General features: G+C 39.7%; 1 long non-coding RNA gene across 1 annotated transcript; it reads right to left on the bottom strand.

Moving 5' to 3' along the window:
* Nucleotides 1–10,002: 10,002 nt before the first annotated feature.
* On the bottom strand, nucleotides 10,003–20,401 carry LOC142046403 (uncharacterized). The gene is made up of 2 exons (XR_012655382.1): nucleotides 18,776–20,401; nucleotides 10,003–10,752 (listed from the first exon to the last, which is right to left on the bottom strand). It is a non-coding gene; the product is annotated as an uncharacterized LOC142046403 (long non-coding RNA).
* Nucleotides 20,402–20,564: the final 163 nt, after the last annotated feature.

Genomic DNA, 20,564 nt, shown 5'->3' with positions numbered 1-20,564 from the left:
TCTTATACAAGTTCATTTTATATTCCAAAGGCAGAGCCACTAGAATTATAAAGGCTAATATCTAATTGGACAACATTTTTTTTTCCTTGTGCACTGAGATCATTAGCACTCATCTGACACTTTCTGGTATCTTTTACTGAAGATGGTCCCTGTGGTGCTCACTGACATACCTCAGATTAAAATCAAATATACAAGTGCAGCGTGAAAGTTTATAAAGACCAGCATTAATCAAATCTGGCATTTTACTATGCTAATGGGAAAATTGCATTAGATGAAATTAGAGTCAGCAAATGCATGGTAATACTACAGTCACTTCTCTCCAGAAGAGGATCCTGCCAGACAGTAATGGAAAGACTCACACAAGATCTCACTATATGGTTATATTTTAATACTATTTCAATTGAAACATTTGCATTCATTATAAGAAAGTTAATAAGTACAGTTGAGACATCTAAACATTCTTTACTGTATGCTGTTCATTAGAATCTCAAAAGATAATGGGAGAAATATACTTTAGGATTTGTGGATGGTAAAAAAAATTAATATCTAATTATTCATTTTGATAGTTGAAAGGATTAAGAGTTTGCCTTTTCTTCAAGCAGGAAAAGCTGGTACAGGGGTTGAATAAAAAGTAACTTGAATACATTATTTAGATCTGTGCAAGAGGTGAAGTCCTGTACACATGGTTGTTTTGGGAAGTTGGGAAAAGATGATAAAATATCAGTTTCCATCTTTGTGATTGCAACTTGCACCTTAAAAAAAAAAGTTTAAGTGAACTTTGTTTCATTACATGTGAAGGGAGTTCCTTCAGTCTTAATGAGTCTGAAGTATCCATCATTGAGAGATTACATTAGACAGAATGCCAGCCTGCCTTGTACTTTCAAAGCCTGCCTTGTACTTTTTGCATCTTACATAAAATAGGGGTCATGCTTTCAAAATCAGTTTTCCTTGAGATGCAAAGAAAATGAGTAACTGTACTAATACTTATAAAGTCTACATAAGTATATTGGAATAGTTATAAGGCGCACAATTCTTTAAGCAGGATCTTACAAAGGAGGTTAAAAGTCTGATGTGGTAAGTGGCGTAAATAGGACACATTGCAGTCAGACTCTACAGCTCTCTGTGTACAACAGAGAAGATATTCATTGCAAGTTTCTTGGTTTACCACAAGAAAAAAAGTGGAACGTAGATAGGCTTTGAAGCCTGGGGCATGGCCAGCGGCTCTATTCTGGCCCACAAAACCTGTTCTGGACCAAAACCTACTGGCCCACAAAACCTGTTGTGTGTGTAGTTGGTTCCATCCATTTGTAAACCCTAGGTCCCCATAGGCTGCTGTAGTTATGTGATTCAGATCAGGGGCGGCTTTATATATTTTGCCGCCCCAAGCATGGCAATCAAATGGCTTTCAGCGGCGCACCTGTGGGAGATCCTCTGGTAACATGGATTCAGCGGCATGCTTGTGGCAGGTCTGCTGGTCCCTCGCCTTTGGCGGGTCCGCCAGTCCTGCACCTTCAGCGTACCCGCCGCCTAATTGCTGTTGAAGCTGCAGAACCGGTGGACCTCCCGCAGGCAAGCCACCGAAGGCAGCCTGACTGCTGCCCTCATGGCGACCGGCAGGCGGCCCCCCCACGGCTTGCCGCCCCATGCACGTGCTTGGTGCGCTGGTGCCTGGAGCCGCCCCTGATTCAGATGCTCACAGGTACATTCGGGATAAGATTCCCCTGACCCTCAGTGTCTGCAAAATTACTGCAGTATCTCAGATGCCTTAATACTCACCCACATCAATAGCTTTTCCTGACCTAATATTACATTAGAGATGAAGAAAGAAAGAAATCTCTCTCTACCTCCTTTCTCTTGTTCTGCCAATGTGCATTATCTTCTCTGTCTTGTAGACTGTATGCTCTTTTAAGGAGGGACTGTCTTTTTTACTGTTTCATACAGTGATCCGCATGTTGTTGGTTAACAACTAATAATCTAGCAATTATAATTGTTGGCCTTTTAACAGGGACAAGTTGAAAATTAGCAAGATCACACCAACAAAAATGGTTTCTCTTAACACAACCCTGTTTCAGTGAAACTGGGAACCTCTCGCTAAGGAAACATTAATGATCTAAAGCAATAATGGAGCCAGTACTCCCTGTTTGCTTTCATAATCATGATGCCAACTTGAAGGTGGCAGGCTGAAGCTCTCCCAGCATCATCTCTGGCACCTCAAGTAAGCAACACTCAACCAGAAATGGCAGGACATTTGTCTCCTATGTTGTGCCTTAAAAGAGACAGCTAATCCACTCCAAATCCAAATTATGTAATCTATGAAGCTAAAGATTGCTTACGACAGGAAATATTCCACTCTGTTTCAAGGTGGAAGCAGCTACAGCCAGGGTTTGTCGAGCTGTTGTTCAAAATAGTTCAGTTGGCCAACACTCCATAGTTTCTATCCTGGAGGAGAAGGCTGCCTTCTTCCCTCTTCCCAATAGCCATGGCATAAGATTTCAAAAGCTTTCAGTGCTGCAAATGATAGCCAGAGTGGATCTTTGTAATAGACTACTGTGTGACCCTCCAAGGATATCATCAATGGGCTCATACAGCTAGATATTAATGAGGAAGGTCTGAGTACATGGTTAAATGTCTCCCTCACAAAACTTTATCATCTTATTTCTGTTTGATAAATTATTTGGTGTGGCTTTGTTTACCTGGCATAACCATCTTTTCCTCTTATATTCCCCTTTGGCCTGAATGTGTATACAACACTTGAATCCAGCATTTTTAATGCAATGGCTTTATGGCTTGTGCTAACTATCATATAGGCTGGCTTCACTTGTTTTTGTTTCTTCTTCCCACTGGTACACATAGTGGGAAGTAACTGTTGTTGTTTTGAGTGATTGTCCACACTGATTCCACTCAGTGACCAGAAAGTACTTCTCTAGGGACTCCTCTCCCTCCTCCTGCTGAACGAGTGACTTCAGGACAGCTCAACTGAATCTGGCATCTGATCTGGAACTCTGGACCAAGGAGTAATGGAAAGTGAAGGTGTGAAATGAATTCCAAGTAGCAGCTCTGCTTATTTCAGATATTGGGAAATCCCTAGGGAAGCTGCTGGGGCTTCATACACCTTAGTGGAATGGGCCCTGACATTAGCCTATAGGGTTATTTTTGGCCATCTAATAGCAAGTTTTAATACAGTCTGAGACTCTCTTGGATAGTCTGAGTATAAATAGATTATTCTCTACCTCTTTCTGTGAAATCATACAGTATGGGAGATATTCTAAATTACTTTGCTCTGACCAAATAAAGGATAAAGCTCTCACTACATCTAGATATGCAATTTCATTTCACCTGAGTTGAAGCGAAGCTTCCGTGAAAAAAGACCAGAGGATGGATTAATGCCTGAGGTGAAAACCTGAAACATCGGATGGAACCTAAGGATAGACCATGTCCATATGGAATATTGTTTAAGGAGGGCCCACCCCGAAGGCCTATAGGAAAAGAATAAGACAGAAAATATCATAACGCCACTATATAAATGCATGATACGCTCACACCTTGAATACTGCATGCAGTTCTGGTTGTCTCTCTCAAAAAAGATATTAGAATTGGAAAAGTACAGAGAAGGGCAACAAAAATGATTAAGGGTATGGAACAGTTTCCATATGAGGAGAGATTAAAAAGGCTGGGACTTTTCAGCTTGCAAAAGAGATGACTATTAGGGAGGGGGGCAGATATGATAGTCTATAAAACAGGAATGGTGTGGAAAAAGTAAATAGAAAATGTTATTTACTGCTTCCCATAACACAAGAACTAGGGGGCACCCAATGAAATTAATAGACAGCAGGTTTAAAACAAACAAAAGGAAGTACTTCTTCACACAACACACGTCAGTCTGTGGAATTTACTGCTGGGGTTGTGAAGGCCAAAGTGCAATAGGGTTCAAAAAAGATTTAGATAAGTTCACAAGGATCGGTCCATCAATGGTTATTAGTCAAGATGGTCAAGGATGCAATCCCATGCTATGGGTGTCCCTAGCCTCTGATTGCCAGAAACTAGGAGTGGATGTCAGGGGATGGATCACTTGATAATTGCCCACTTCTGTTCATTCCCTCTGAAGCACCTGGCATTGGCCATTGTCAGAAGACAGGATACTGGTTAGATGGACCATTAGTCTGATACATAAGAATTTAGGAATGGTTATACTGTACTTTGCTGACCCTTCTGGCCATGGTAATGGCTCCCAGGAATGCCATCTTCATGGATAAGTGATAAAGGTAGCAGATTGCTATGAGTTTGATGGGAAAATCCCAGTAAGCCAGTTAGAACAAAATTGAGGTCTTAGGAATGTGAAGGCTCCTTACCTGGGATAAAATGTGAGAAAGGCCCTTCAGGAATTTCAGTACTGTAGAATGAGGGAATATAGGATAACCTTGTACTGGCAGGTGATTTGCAGAAATGGCCACTGAGTACACTCTAAGCAAGCTGATAGAGCCTAGATTGCTTCAGGCAGAGTAGATAGTTCAGGACATTGGGGACTGAAGTGGATAATGATGAAACTTGCTATTGCATCACCTACATTGAGAATCTCTTCCATTCTGCAGAATCTCTGAGCTCAGGTGGAAGTCTTTTCTGCCTTGCAATAGGATATCTCTCACCTCTGATGAACTGTGTCACTCCAGATTCTTCTTGAACAGCTGGATCCTTCATGGTTGTGCCTGTGGCTGTCATGTCTGCCTGACTCATGTAGCCAAGGGCATAATGCGTGAGATGGCTTCACCTGCTATTCAGTTACTTTGGCCATAAGACTCCCCAGGTGTTAGGTCTCTGATTAGGAGGCATAGAGAGTGGGTCATGGAATCTATGTGGACAATGCATCTTGGTGGGGAGAGGCACAGAGAGTGGAACTCTGCTGCATACCTGCCTAAAGGAGATATGTGGCTCTGTCCAACACCCTAAAGAGGCTAGTGCTCCTGAAAGAACCATGACCAACTGGTCCATGCTGTGTCTGTTGAGTAGATACATTGACCTCAAGCAACCTTGCAGAGGCCAAATATGAAGATCTGGCATGCTGTGTCATAGGTGCACACTGCTAAGTGCCCCCATGGGTTTCCGGCTCATCCTTTGGGGTTGGTGCAAAGTTGATTAATAACATCTACCATCATCTGGAATGATTTTTTAGGCAGGTATCATCTTGCTGATTTGTAATCTAACATTACCCTGGTAAACTCTGTGGCATGAGCAGGATCAGAGTAGATTTGTCGCTGTTGACCTTGAGTCCCAGGAAAGTGAAGAGATGAAGAACTGTGTGAACTGAGTCAGTAGCTTGCTGTGGGGGTTTTCTCCAAATGAGTCAATTATTTGGACAGGGTATACGTGTATTCCCATCCTGCATGGATGTGCATCCACAAAGGCTAGAACCTTTGGAAGACTCAAGGAACCGTCAAGAGGCTGAAAGGTCTGACTCGGAGGACTCATTGTGGGTTCGTATACACAGAAAAGTAAAACCCGCAGCTGGTCTGTGCCAGCCTACTCAGGCTGTGGGGCTGTTTCACTGCTGTGTAGACTTTGGGCTCAGGTTGAATACCAAGCTCTGGGACCTTGACACCCCGCAGATCTACACAGCAATGAAACAGCCCCACAGCTTGAGCTGCATGAGCCCAAGTTGACTAGCACTGGCCAGCCGCAGGTGTCTAGTTGCTGTGTAGACATACCCCTATGAATGGAAATATGCAAGTACACATCTTGAAGGTTGGGAGCTGTGAACCAGTGTAAAAGAACCTGGGAAGCAGAAGGAGGGTAGGCTGAGCAAACCAAATTTGAAAAGACAGAGGGACACATCGAGATGTCAAAGATCAAGGATGGATCTCCAGCCCCTTTATTCATTGAAACTAGAAAGTAGCAGGAAAAGAGAAGCCCTTTCCTCTAAACTTCAAGGGTACTTTTACACAGCTCCATGTTGTATTAGGGAGTTCATTTGTTCCAAAAAGGTCTCATGAAAGGGTTCCATGGAAAGGGACAGGAAAAGGAGGGAGATGGTAGGTGAAGACTGAAACCACAGGAGATATCCCTTGCTTACTATCTCAAAGATCCACTAGTCTGAGATTATCCTCAACCAAGGTTCTAGGAAAAAGCAAAGGTGATTTCCAAAGAGAGGAGGAGGTGTAAAAGAAAAAGGATCCACAGGAGTTTCTCCCAGGCTCTTGAACTTCATGTCAAAACTGGTTCTTGGAAGATGATCCATACTATGGGGTAGGCAAAGAAGGAGCAGATGGTCAATGTCTGTGGTTGTCATAAACAAGATAGCTAAGGGTTAATGTTTCTTTTACCTGTAAAGGGTTAACAAAGGGAACCAAACACCTGACCAGAGGACCAATCAGGAAATCGGATTTTTCAAAACTCAGGGAGGGAATTTTTGGGTGTGTGTCCTTTGTCTGTGTCTCTAGTGCTCTCTTGGCTCTGAGATCTCTCTACCTTCAGGCTTTCTAATCTTCTGTTTTCCCATTTGTAAGTACAGGTATAAGACAATATAGGTTTTTATATTGTTTTTGTATTTACATGTGTGTAGTTTGCTGGAACGTTTAAATTGTATTTCTTTTTGGATAAGGCTGTTTATTCAGTTTGTTTTCTTTTAAGCCAATGACCCTGTATATTGTCACTTTGATACAGAGACCATTTTTATGTCTTTTTCTTTCTTTTTATATAAAGCTTTCTTTTTAAGACCTGTTGGATTTTTTCCTAGTTGGGCTCAAAGGAATTGGGTCTGCAGCTCACCAGGGAATTGGTGGGAGGGAGAAGACAAGGGGAGGGGGATTATTTCCCTTTGTGGTGAGACTCAAGGCATCTGAGTCTTGGGGTCCCCCAGGGAAGGTTTTGGGGAGACCAGAGTGAGCCAAACACTGGAAATTGAAATAGGGTGATCGTCCCGGGCATCCAGGGAGGGGAAGCCTGGGAGGAAGTAAAGAGAAGACAAGGGGAGGGGGGTTATTTCCCTTTGTGGTGAGACTCAGGGCATCTGAGTCTTGGGGTCCCCCAGGGAAGGTTTTGGGGAGACCAGAGTGCGCCAGACACTGGAATTCTGGCTGGTGGCAGCGCTATCAGATCTAAGCTGGTAATTAAGCTTAGAGGAATTTATGCTAGTACCTCGTATTTGAACTCTAAGGTTCAGACTGAGGAATTATACTATGACAGTGGTATCTCAGCTTTTTTCTTGGAGGCTTAGAAGAGCACTGTTTGGGGGGTAGTACTGAGGCTGAAGCTTGTGTTTATAGTATGACTGGTAGTTTCTCTGCATTGTGGGGACGTACAGATAGAAGAGTGGCTTTAATGTCCTGGAGACTGTGAAGTGCTAGTGGTGTTGAATAGCTTTTTTTTCTCCAAACTGGTCTTCTATGATTGTTTTGACCTCACGTGGGCTCCCAGATGCCTGGCACCAGGAAAAACACCTTAGGCAATAGTACATGCCATAGTCTGTGCCGCCATGTCAGAGCTGTCAAGGGCAGCTTGAAGAGAGGTCCTGTCTGTAAGCTGGCTCTCTGCCATAAATGTCTTTTATTCCTCAGTGTTTTTTCAGTCATTTATCCATCATGCTGGATATTCTATCCCAAAATAAAAAGTCATACTCCAGGGGCAAGGTTTGGTAGTTGGCATATATCTTATGGTTATGGCAGAAAAGAACTAGCCTCTTTAGAATCTTCTCACAAAGTCAGGTGCTGATAGAAATATTCAAGCCCCTCCTTGGGACCTGGTACTTTCTATCCCCTGTCTTTGTAGTGGTTGAAATAGAAACAGGAGTGTGTCAGAACACCTTAGCAGGCTGGAGGAGACCCTCATTAATGGCCACTGCTATTTGGGCCAGTGTCACCTTCCAGAAAGAGTATTAAGGTTTTTATCTAACTTCTCTGTGAGTATGCTGCGAGCATAGCATTGGGAACCAAGGGTCTTGGAGCCACAGAAGGTGCTGGAGTGCTTTGCAACAGTAGTACCAAGGGCAGAATGGCCCCTGTGGGACAAAGGAAGAGTCAGTTCATTTGCTCTTCGGTGCCAAGCCACTGGGAAGTGATTCAGAGCCAGGGTTTGACTAACAGTAAGTGCTCTGCACCTGGATTCTTGACTGGAACATCACTCTTTTCTCTCCCTTTCTGAAGGCACAGAAACTGTTGAGGAATGTGGTCTGTAGAAAGAGAACGCTTGAGAGGTAGAGGAGGAAATGCAGCTGGCTGGTGTTGAGATGAGATGAAGCTGATCCTTTCCAGATTTCTAGTGGGGGAGGAACTGGAGCTTTATGGTTCTTTCCAGCAGGAATAACTTTAGCTCTCTGTTCTTGATGGTTCTCTTGCAGAATGAACAACATGGAAAGCAACATTCTGTTGTACGTCCTACTCCTAGGCAGATGAGACATTGAGAGTGGCCGTCAATAATGGGAATGGCACAATCAAATGAGCAGTTCTTAAAGTTGGTTAGAGTGCACCATGATGAAGGAGTACTCCCCTGAAGGGAAGTGAAGGAGTGTCTCATTACACATAACCCTTAAAAGGTTTGTGTTTCTGTGACATTATTGACATGAACTGTGACTGTATAGACCATTGTTGCAACCAAGGTCATATAGTGGCACCAAATCTTATACAGAGGAGGTAGCTGAGGCCATTTTGCCCTTTAATGCCCTCAGCTTCGGTGGCTTGGAGGACTTGAGGGGTGCAGCTGCAACCACAATGGATACTGCTATTCAAAAAGAATCCAATCTCATGTGCTGAGCCCCCAAGGGTGGATAATCACTCAAAGAATAATCTACATTCTATTAGCTTTTTCCTGCAGAATATGTAATGTCTCAGACAAAATGTTAAGACACTTAAAACTAAGACTGGATGACCTGGAGTGCCATATGTTAATCATGGCTGTGACCCCAAAGTCCCAAACCATAATCTTAAATTCCTTAGTAAATGTATTTCCATCCCCAGAATCAGTTTACTCTTCATGAGAACAGATTACTTAAAGATAAACTATCCACTGAAGAAAAAGAAATAGTTTACATTTTGAGTTTAAATTAAATGCAGATCAATGAGAGTGTCAAACTCCTATGCAGTGAGAGAGAATAACAAAGGACTCACATTTTCAGACGGCTTCTTTGTTTGCTTTCACTTTCTCCCTCTTTGGGTTGGTTTCCTCTTTTGTTCTCCTTACCCCTTTCTTTTTTTCACTTCACTCATATTGCTCTTTTCAAGCATTTATTTTGGCTTCCTATTACATTTCTGCCTTAATTTTCTGTGTTTGTTGCCTCCTCAAGGGGATTCAGCAGTTGTTACTATGCTTTCTTCAGTAATAATGAATAATAAATAATATTCACGTCAACCTCTCTCCCTAGCTACCCTCTCCTGACTTAGCCCATCCCACAATTGCCATTCCCTATCTGGCCCTCTCCCATGTTGGAATCAATCTCCTGATTAAAAGGGCTGCACCCAAGACATTGAGTTTGCTGTTGGACCAGTAGTAAGTAGACAGTTACACTGCCAGCTAAAAGCAGAAAGGGGAAAGCAATGGCCTGGCCAAGGCAGCAATACAAAAGGAAGGCAGTGGAGGACAAGAACAATAGAAGGGAAGGGATATGGGGAGTACAGGAGGGAAGGGTGTTAGACAGTGAAGAAGAACATGCAGAGGCTGGAGAAAGCAACATGACGAGAAGGAATGAAAAACTGTACAGGGCATAAATCCATGACTCAAATCCGTATAGAGAAAATAAGCAAACAGGCAAGTTTTGATTTATGGGCCTAGATTTCCATTGAGAGTTTCTAGTAACTGTACAGATAAACCATTTGAATTTTACTCTTGTGGTTTTTGACATCATTGAAACTTCTTGTTATAGCCACATTATGCATAATAGCCTGATATTTATTCTGTTTCATATGTTTGTGGTTGACTTTATTGTTGTAACTGAAAATCTTTAGGAACTTCTTGAAGAATCAGCTGGGATACCAAAACATTCCAATTTACAAAATTAGTAATCACACATCCTGCAACTGAAAGAATAGTAGAGATTTATTTCATAGTCAGAATTTTCTTTTACTTCAGAAGAGTACAGAGAATGTATAAAAAAAGAAAAAAGTTTGCAAAGTAAAACAACATTTAAGAAGTCTACATGGCAAGCCACAAAAGTTGCTTCCTATATGAATTAAACCAAATGAAAACAGACTAGGAGTTTAGAACTCTTTTTTATATTAGATATCTGAGCAAATAATAGGAGGAGCTAAAATAACCAACTTAGTTCTGGGGTTTTGTATATAGTAAAAAATGAGAGCTTGAATGATTTGCAATTTCTCTCTAGTAGTGCTCTCTTCATAAAAGATTTAACTAGTTATTTTAGCATTCTAGTATGACGTTAACACTTTCCAAATTGGGTATCAATTTCTTGGTTAAGCAGCAACATTTTAGCAGAAATCTTTTTTCAAAAACTCTTATACTGCATTTAGTGAAGATTATTTCTAATCTATTCTGTCTGAATTTCATGCCATGCCTATTACCATGATATCTGAGTTTATTGGTATCTCTATCCCTTTAGATTTTGTCCCAGCCCCATCTTCATTATGAGGATATATCTGCTGCACATGCAGCTCAGTAAAATTACACGTCTAACATACAGTTTGCATAAAGGGGATAAAATAAAGCTGCAAAAACAAAAAAGTCATATGCTTGATGCAGCAAATTAGCATGTGCTGATTCATAATTGTAAAAATTGTCATTGGGCCAGAGTTCTGCTTTTTAGTCTTTTCATTCCTGAAAGAAAAACAAACAATCTTGACTAAACCTTAGTTTGAAGTCACACTTAGACTTTCCCAACAATTGTATTAAATTTATTCCACAACTTGACATAAATATCCCAATCCAATTACCTACTCCATGCTTCTTTAATTTTGGATAGTGAACATTTCACTGCTCAGGATATTTGTATTGAAGCAGCTGGATTCTTATGGACAGCCATAACAACTAGGATTATTTAAAAGCACTGGTTTATCAGGAATGTCCTCATATTTCCTGATTTAATTTCTCTATTGAGAAAGCCGCAACTGCAAATATTGCCAGTGGTTTTCTTTGCCAAGGTAATATTTTGCCTTAAGTGATGCAAAAGAACACAGGCTCTATTCCTGAAATAGCTGGTCTATAAATACAACACCTTTAGTTATCTAAACTAAACCACTGAATCTTTTCACCATCACCCTTAAATGCTGGATCATACCCCTTTCGAAATAAACAAACAGATCTTTTTTCCCAATTATTTTACCTTAGATAGTAATAGGAAAATTTTTACTGATTTTTCCTGTCATCCCTGCTCAAATTTAGGGAGGAAAACTGCTGATATGCTCCTTCCCTCCTCCTCTGTGACTTGATACTCCCATCTCCCTACAATACCAAACGTCTGCCTTTTGGCCACCTCAGTGCCCACCTACAAAACCCCTGCTGCACTCGGGTAATCACCCTTCCACCTATAAAGCTCTCCTCTCTGATCCTCCAGCAGTTTAGATGCCAGATATTGTCTCCCATGATGCCCTCCCCTGGCACTACAGATGCCAGACTCTCTTTGGTATAGACTTGCAGATCAGTAACCCCACTCTCAGTTAGAAATTACCCAGAAGAAGCTGAAAGTGTATAGACAAGACCAAACACATGGTGGAATATGCAGGAATCATTCATTTCAGACCTCAAAGATCATCATTTCTTAGGGGAATGTTCCACCAGAGAATATTTTATGGCAGAATTGTCAGTAATAATTCTGCCATAAAATTCTGAACATTCTGAAAAAGCAGAAATTCTGAACATTCTGAAAAAGCAGAAATGTTCTATAAATATTTCTGTCCTATATTTGGGAAAAAGCCAGGTAATGTAGTCATATCATATGATGATGACAAAACACTTTCCTTTCCAACAGTCAAGAGGATGTTAAACAGCAGTTGCTAAAGTTAGACATTTTTAAATCAGCAGGTCCAGATAACACATCTAGGAGTTTTAAGAGCTGGCTGAGGAGCAATAATGTTGATTTTCAATAAGTCTTGGAACACAGAAGACTGGAAGAAAGCTAATGTTTTGCCAATATTTAAATTAAAAGGTAAATAGGATTACCCAGGTAATTATAGGCCTATCCGCCTAACATTACTCCTGGCCAAATGAAATGGCCGATATAGGACTCAATTAAATAATTAATTAAAAGAAGGAAACAATACCAGTCAACATGTATTTAATGGAAAACAGGCCTCATTAACATAAAACTTGACTTTTTTTTAAATGAGATGAGCTGTTTGGTTGATAAAGTTAATAGCATCGATGTAATATACTTAGATTTCTGTAAAGCCTTTGACTTGGTACCACATGACATTTTGAATAAGAAACTGGAAAGATACAAAATCAACATTCCACACATTACGTGGATTGGAAACTGGCTAAGATGTCTCAAAATGTAATTGTAAGTGGGAAATCATCATTAAGCAGGTGTGTTTCAAGTGGGGTCCTGCAGAGGTCAGTTCTTAGCCCTATGCTATTTTACATTTTTATCAACGACTGTTAAAGTTTGCAGATGACAAAAATTGTGGGAGCAGTCAATAATGAAGAGGGCAGGTCATTGGATCACTTGGTAACAATTTTGGCCTACCTGACAATGCATCATTTCAGAGAATTAGAGGGGTAGTCGTGTTAGTCTGTATTCACAAAAACAACAAGGAGTCCAGTGGCACCTTAAAGACTAAGGGATTTATTTGGGCATAAACTTCCGTGGGTAAAAAACTCCACCTTTTCTTATGCATTTCAAAGGAGTATATCTGCCACTTTGCATTCTAGTCTCCTCTGCAGGCCTGTCCACTGCTAATAGTTCAAAGACAGTTTAAGAGATTTTGTGCACCTGTGTTTGGAGGACTGATTATAGTCTAAGCACATGATCTTAGGAAGAACTTGAAGAAGGAGAGATCGAAAGTAACCAAAAAACAAATGGAGAAAAAACCCAACAGATGAGGGATCTGTACTTCTTTGAGCAGACCAATTTACAGGTAGGACAAAACTGCCCTGGCTTCAGATGGATTGCATCCTCCAGTCCTGATCCCACACTGCTGGAAGGCAACAAAATCGTAGCTCCTCAAGAAAGGAAGGCTGGGAAAAAGAAAGCAAAATCAATTAGGAGAAACCAGCTAGCTATTTCGTCAAGGGCTATTTATAGTCTGTTGTAAAGGGGTGAACGGATGATCAGGCTGAAGCCATGTGCCAAGTTCTGAGTATGATTCTGTGTTTTGAACTGCTTGCTGAATACAGCATAATGGAAAGAATGGACTTGAATAAGAGTGGGCCTATAAATCTTTGTGTAGGCCTTGGCCATGTTAACGCAGTGGAAAATAGAGAACAAGACCAAATGATTATTAGATTTACAGATGGGAGCTGAAGGGCAGAGAATGAGGGAGGTTTTCTGTTGGATTTTTAGGCTTGGAATATAGGGAGAGTAGGGATATGTCTTCATAAACAGTGAAATGAGAATTAATCTTGAAGATGAATTGGGGAGCAGAGGCCTAGGCCCGATTTTGTCCAGAAAGAGTACAAAAGAATACAAGTAGAAATTTTCAGTCACATGGGATGTAGAGAATAAGCAGCAGTAATTACCACTAGAAAGGCAGAGAGGCTTGAAAGGGAATTTCTTTAGGGTCTGCAGAACCAAATGGAGGTTTCAGGTAGAGAGAAGAGCTTTGATTTATGACTTGATATTGGAAATGGGAAACACGTGGCTGGACAGCCATAGAACTGTCTCCCCCATAAAGTCTAGTGCCCCCAAAGCCAAGACATGGCTCTTCAGTGCGCTTATAAGGACTCCACTGAGGAATCCAGAAATACATATGATGCCGGTAGAAGATTCAGGCCCCATGCTTGGCACCAGAAAAGAAAAGAGAAAAAGTTTTCACATACCATGTAATAATGGTAAAGAACCAGAGTCAACTTTCTTCTAATACTAAACAAGGAACTTTGCCAGAATAAAAACAAACTATATTATCCCTTAAACTAGTCTCTGTGTGTGTGTGTGTTTTACTACAGAGCTGTCTAGAACCTACCCAAACCCCTCCTGTTGTCTGACTTCTTGCTAAAGATTTAACTAAAAAGTACCCAAAACCACACATTTTCTCCCACTCTTCCATCTGTATAAATAGGGCTTGGCAGAATCTGAGTTTTATTTTTGTTATAATTTCCATAGATAATATCCATGGTTATTTTTAAGCATTTTTTATTTTCATCTATATAAATGTTCACAGTTGCAAAATAAAATAGATTTTATTTTTATACATTTTAATCTAAATTTTCAGAGCTGCAGGAAATTATGGGGGCAGCCAATAATTATTTAATAACAGTAGATGCTGAAATTCAAAAAGTTAAAACTTTATAACCATTACAACACAAACTGTCAACATCACGTCAAAATATACCAAGTAAATATCCTTAAATCAAACTCTAAGAAGTTCTCAAGCAGCATTTTTCTTAACTTCACTTTGAAAAATTATTATGCTTTGCTAGTCACCATATCTACAATTTTGTCCAGATTTGTTCATCATCGGGCCTTGAGGAAGGGTTTGGCAAACTATTTTACTTGGATTGTCAAATTCCAAGGTTCCAGTTCAGTAGCATTAGATCTCTCCCTTCTTCATTAATACTGTTGTGCAAATACCATTATTACCAGAGTCCCATGGTAGTTCAGTTGATTTTGGAAACAGCTGAAGATGCCATCTGATTTTCTGGGTACCTTAATCAGTCTCAACTGCTTAGGGTCTCAGGTTCAGCTAAGTACAGTGACAGCAGCTGGGATTTCCCTATTTTTTTTCCCTTTATCTAGCTTTTACCAGATTGGATCTCCTGGTGTAAGCTTTAGGCAGTATTACGACAACTGAATAAGAAAGCTCTTACATCTGGCATCTTTAAACTTCACATTCTTTAAGCAGAACCACTTAGGATGAATATTTACCACATTTTGCTTGGTCAACCCATAAGAAGGTGAACTGGTCTTACTCTGACTACTGAGGTGGTTACCCTCAGCAGAGCTAGTATATATATTTTTCTTTCAGTTATGTTCTTCTTGTCATTCTGCCTCAAACCGTGACACCACATCAACATGTATGCTCACCACCAGGATTTTGTAAGTTCCTGACATCACACTTGTTCTTTCAATATGTCACCTTACAAGAACTGTAGTATTAACTACAGTATGATTGTCATATGTAATGAGACTTTCATCTTCAGAGTCCCCTGCTCCTTCAAAAGAAATCACAGGTTGGAAGGATGAGACACCCCTAATAAATATATGGGTTAACCCTGTCATATAAACCCTGACAGAATCCGTAGTTGTCTGTCAGCAATAATGGCTTTTTAAAATCAGTTTTCTTAATGAGGCTGGGAGGCCATTTCAAATGGCACCCATCTGTGTTTTGGTATCATCTTAAACTTCTGGAGAATCTAGGTAACCAACAGGATTCCTAGATCTAAGATGAGATCTTCATTGGTTTCTTTAGGTTCCTTAAAAGGAGCAGGCAATGTGGAAGACAGCTGTATGATTACATGCCAAGGACCCCCTCACAAGCCCTGGAGTAGGGTGCATGCCAGAGACAGAGCTGGGGGTTGGAAGGGTGTGCCATGGGCAGAGCACAATATACAGTGCTGAGGGGACTCTGTGCAGCACTACAGCCTATAGGGCTGCCCAAAGCTGTCCTGGCCAGGTCAACACTTAAAACATTTGCTGGTATAATTTCAGTTAGGAGTGTGATTTTTGTTTTTAACCAACATTTTTATATAGGGAAAAGCCCTAGTGTAGATTGAAGGATACCACCAAAAAAGTGCTTTTGTTTGTATAAAATTTGTCTACACTAGGAGGGTTTGTTAGTGCACCGCTACCTCAATATAACGCCACCCGATATAACACAAATTGGGATGTAACGCAGTAAAGCAGTGCTCCATGGGGGCAAGGCTGCACACTCCAGTGGATCAAAGCAAGTTCAACATAACATGGTTTAACCTATAACGTGGTAAGATTTTTTGGCTCCCAAGGACGGTGTTATATCAAGGTAGAGGTATATCTCTATGCAGATAAAGCTATTTTGGTGTGTAGTTATGCTGGAGGGGAGTTTCTCCAGCCCTCAGAGCAACTCAGGGTTGGGGGAACATGAGTTATCATGAAGCCACTTTAACCCTCCTTCCCCGTGGGCCGTAAGTTCTGTGCTGCCCCTATGCGCTGTGAACAATCTCTGGCATTTAAACCAGAGTATGATGCGGATCTATAACAACAAATTGTTTTGTAGCTACAAACATATTTCTGTGCCCTATCCCAGATCCACACATGCAGCCTGAATTTCTAAGGTTCTAAGGCTGAGAACCTGTAGCTTTTGTTAAGTCAATAAGAGCTTGTGTGGGTGCTCAACATCTTCGAAAGTAAAAACCCAGGTTCTGTTTTAAATTGTTCATAAAAAGCTGGCATTGTGAAGACAGGATAAGTATGAATTTCACCGAAATTTTGATCATACTGCTGAACATCAGTTTGGATATATTTTTAGTGGTTGGCACTTAAACTATGGCTTTGACTTTTTCTAGATTTCTGTGTATTTCCTCTGTACAACCTTATGGCCAAAATCCATAGATGAGTTTGTTCTTGCATACATGTCTATTTAATTTCAGTTCAGCAGCCTCAATTGCCTTCAGAACTTGTTTAAACCTTATATTGTGCTTGTCTTCAAACTTCCCACAAACTGTCATCATTGAAAACTTCCACTCCCTCCTTACAGAACCTAATTTATTTCCTTTTGGAAGATCTATTTCCATTTGGAAGAGTTTGTGATGATGGACAAAAGCAATAACTTCCAAATGGAATTATAAAAGTTGTTGGCTTGACACTGTCAGGGCAGAGTGAAATTTATTAGAATCCACTATGCTCATGATTTCCTACACTTTAAAATAATAATAAATAATAATTTAAAAAGTGTAGATCACATCTTTATAAAGAACCAATTCCTCTTCCACTCAATTACACTGACCACCCTCTTTCCATTCACAATTACATAAGATAACTGGGACAAACACAGCTAGCAACTGCTTACATGGAAAAATAATTCTAGGAAAATGTACTTTTAACAGTCTTTAATACAATTTAGCAGCTGGAAACAAGTGGATATGCCAACATCATGTAACCAACTTTCTGCACCTTTTCAGCAATTAATCCACGGAGCACAATTTCAGAACCTCTGATACAAGTGGTTGGTTGTGGTGACCCCAATAATTATTTACAAAGATGTCAAACACACACTCTTTGACTTTGTAGCCAGTACAGGCTTTGAATTGTCTCAGGCAATTTACCCACTCCATTGAGCCATTCTAACCTGGGTCACTTCATCTAGGCCTTTCTTTTCCTTTCCCTATCACCATCATGGCCTCTGCTTTTTGCCCTAGTATTTTATTTGCCCTGTCTCACTCATGTCCTTCTCACAAAAGACAGTGAATCCTTTTTCCTCTAGAAGCTTCCTCCAAGGATACAGAAGGGTCGAGAGAGGAGTTTCTAAATCTCAGTCTACACAATGTGTCTGGAAACATCCTTTTAAAATGTCAAACTTCAGGTGGAGTTTCATTAATCTTATTAGATAAAGAATGGCATTTACTGTCTTTTGAGACTCTACACACACACAGTATTAGCCACTCATCAAATCTTTACATTCCTTCTCACTCAACTTTTATTCCCTTGATATTTTTATTATTACTTCCCAAAACAACTGTGTTTGGCTGTGCAGCCAAATTAAATAATAATTGGGATAACAGAGATCTCTAGATAGTTATATAATGAAAAAGCCTTTAAATTGTGTCCCCACAAGGACACAGATGTCTCTGTTTAGAGAAGCCTTTAAATATGTTATTTCCAAACCCATATCTATGTTTAGGATAAAATATTTTAAGTTTACCCTATGAATTACTTCCTCCATGTCAAGGATTATTGCTACCACTGGATCCAGGCAGGCTATGTGGGTCTGTATGAAGTCAATCAATATTCTTGTGTTATTGAGTTCCTATACAACCTAAATAGGATGCATTAATATGGTTAGAATATGCTTAGTCTTTCTGGCTAATGCTTTCAATTAAAAAATATAAATACATGATCATTAATTTTAAGTTGTGTTAATACATATTACTGTTTTGTAAACTAATCAAATATGTGAAATGACTAAGTAATCAGGTTGTGAAGAGCCTCTGTAGTCCCAGTGTGGGCATTTGCTAAAGAACAATTAAATTGGATGGAAACCACTTCCATCAATCAGTTCTTTTACACCTTTCCTTTTATTACACATATTACCCACACTATCAAAAGGGATGCATATACACGCATGATGTATGTGTATTGTACAAAGTCTAGAGATCATTTCACCACACAAAACAAAATACATCTAGTTTAGATAACAACTCCACCTATCTTTCTTATGTAATTACTGTATCATCCATTTCAAGTCGGACCCATTTCTAAGCAGCACAGCTGATACTAGTTATTCAGCAATCTAAATTAAACAGAGACTTTCATCATAAGCCAATTCGACACAAACCTACATCCAAGCCTTCATCATATTAAGCAATAATAGCTCTACAAAAATAATTTTAAAATTGAGTATTTGAATATTGGTTCCTGAGCTCTGATCCAGTGGATTTGCCTTTCTGATTTAATATTGTTTTAAGTGTGCAAAAGAAATATCTACACATAAATAAATAACCATTCACATAGGGACACTGGCAAAAACTCTAAGAAAGCAGTTTAATTTACCTTGACTTCCACTGATTTATGTTATTTTCAGAGTCTTCTGTAGCAATTTATTTGGTTCTGGAAATGCAGATCATCATAAACACATGCATCCACAGTGAAAAATCTATTTGGTTTAAATTTTTAAAAATATTTTTAAAAAATCAGCATATTTTAAATGTGTATTATTTAATCTGACTAGGATAAAATAGGTATAAAATTTGAAGACAGCTGGAAGTATGTACATGATGATGTGGATCTAACTTGCTTGCAAAGCCCTCATCAGAGTTCCTTTAATATAGTACTATTTACATTCATTTCCCTGTTGAAACAGTGTAGGGAAGATTGCCCTTTCTAAGCAGGATTCAGTCAAGACCTATGTTTGCCGTAGCCAATATTTGTCTACTTCTCCTTCACCACATATTCTGCCATTCTGCCTATTTATAAGCATTATAATATCATGTAAGCAAAATCCTGGAAACAGGATATCAGCATTTTCTTTTAGTTCAAATAAAATACAAAAATATTTAAGCTGATACGTATACATACTATATAGAGAGTTTATATGCATGCACACAGTTTCTATTTTCTTAAGTTGTAAATTCTATAAATCCCTACATATCTCCTTTAGCTAGTGTAGATTTTCATATAAGTGGCGATGACTGGAAAAAAGTCATTTTTAATTTCTGGAATATCATTTAAAGGAATCGTGCATAAAAATAATTGGTGAACAAAGCCAAGTCCTTCTCAGAAACAACAGCCAGTTCCATTTCTACTGGAACATTAGCATAAAATGACCTTTGTACCACTGAGCAAGATACTGAAAATAAGCTGCCAGATAACATTCTAACAGAATGGCTGTGATTAAATAAAAAGCTGCAGCCCCGGAGCTTTCTAAAAAGGAAGATGTCAGTGGTGCTCAAGATAAAATACTAGATATACATCCTGGATTTAACTGAACTAAACTAGAATTCAAGACCCCAAAACACAATCCTTGCCACAATTTTTCCACCTGTAAGAACAGACCACATTTCAGGTGTCTGGTGACAAACTGGATTTTAAGAACACTTCTTGGAAGTAGAATTTTTTTAAGCCTTTGCTCTTGGGGGTAGATATAGTTTTTCAAGTTGATATGAAGGCAGAAAGGGTCACCAGATTGTCAAAGGAGTGAGGGGAACTGGCCAAGTTAATAATGGCCAAAACCCAACATCTTTATTCCTTTAGTTTGAAAATTGTGTAGGAAGAATCCAACTAAGTAAAAATGCACTGAACAACACATCAACCCAGTCCCTCTGCTTTAGTTACTGAGACCTTGATCCTGCTCCATTAAAATTAATGAAAGCTTTGCTACTGACTTCAATGAGCATAGGATCAAACTCTGAAATAATTAGTTGACAGACAGCAGTAGAATATACTGGCTTTTTTCTTCTATCAGCTTCCGTGATAGAGAATCTCATGTTGTTTTCAAACAGTTTCATAAATATTTTATTTGTCTTCTCTTTTAAAAACGATATCATGCATGAGCCAATGACAAAATCTACCTCTGTTGTAAGTCGTGGTTTTGGTGGAGAGACAAACTATTCGACACTTCTGTTGTAAATTTTTTGGGCAGGAATTGCCTTTTTGTTCTGTTTGTACAGTGCCTCACACAATGGGTGTCATAAACAGATAGCTAAGGGTTAATGTCTCTTTCACCTATAAAGGGTTAACAAACAGTGACCTGCAACACCTGACCAGAGGACCAATCAGGAAACAAGATACTTTCAAATCTCAGTGGAGGGAAGCCTTTGTTTGTAGTTTTTGGGTTTTGCTT

The sequence above is a fragment of the Chelonoidis abingdonii genome, chromosome 2, assembly GCF_003597395.2.
Source record: "Chelonoidis abingdonii isolate Lonesome George chromosome 2, CheloAbing_2.0, whole genome shotgun sequence".
Taxonomy (NCBI): Eukaryota; Metazoa; Chordata; order Testudines; family Testudinidae; genus Chelonoidis; species Chelonoidis abingdonii.
Note: the sequence above shows the minus strand (reverse complement) of the source record. Positions and strands in the feature narration are given on the sequence as shown.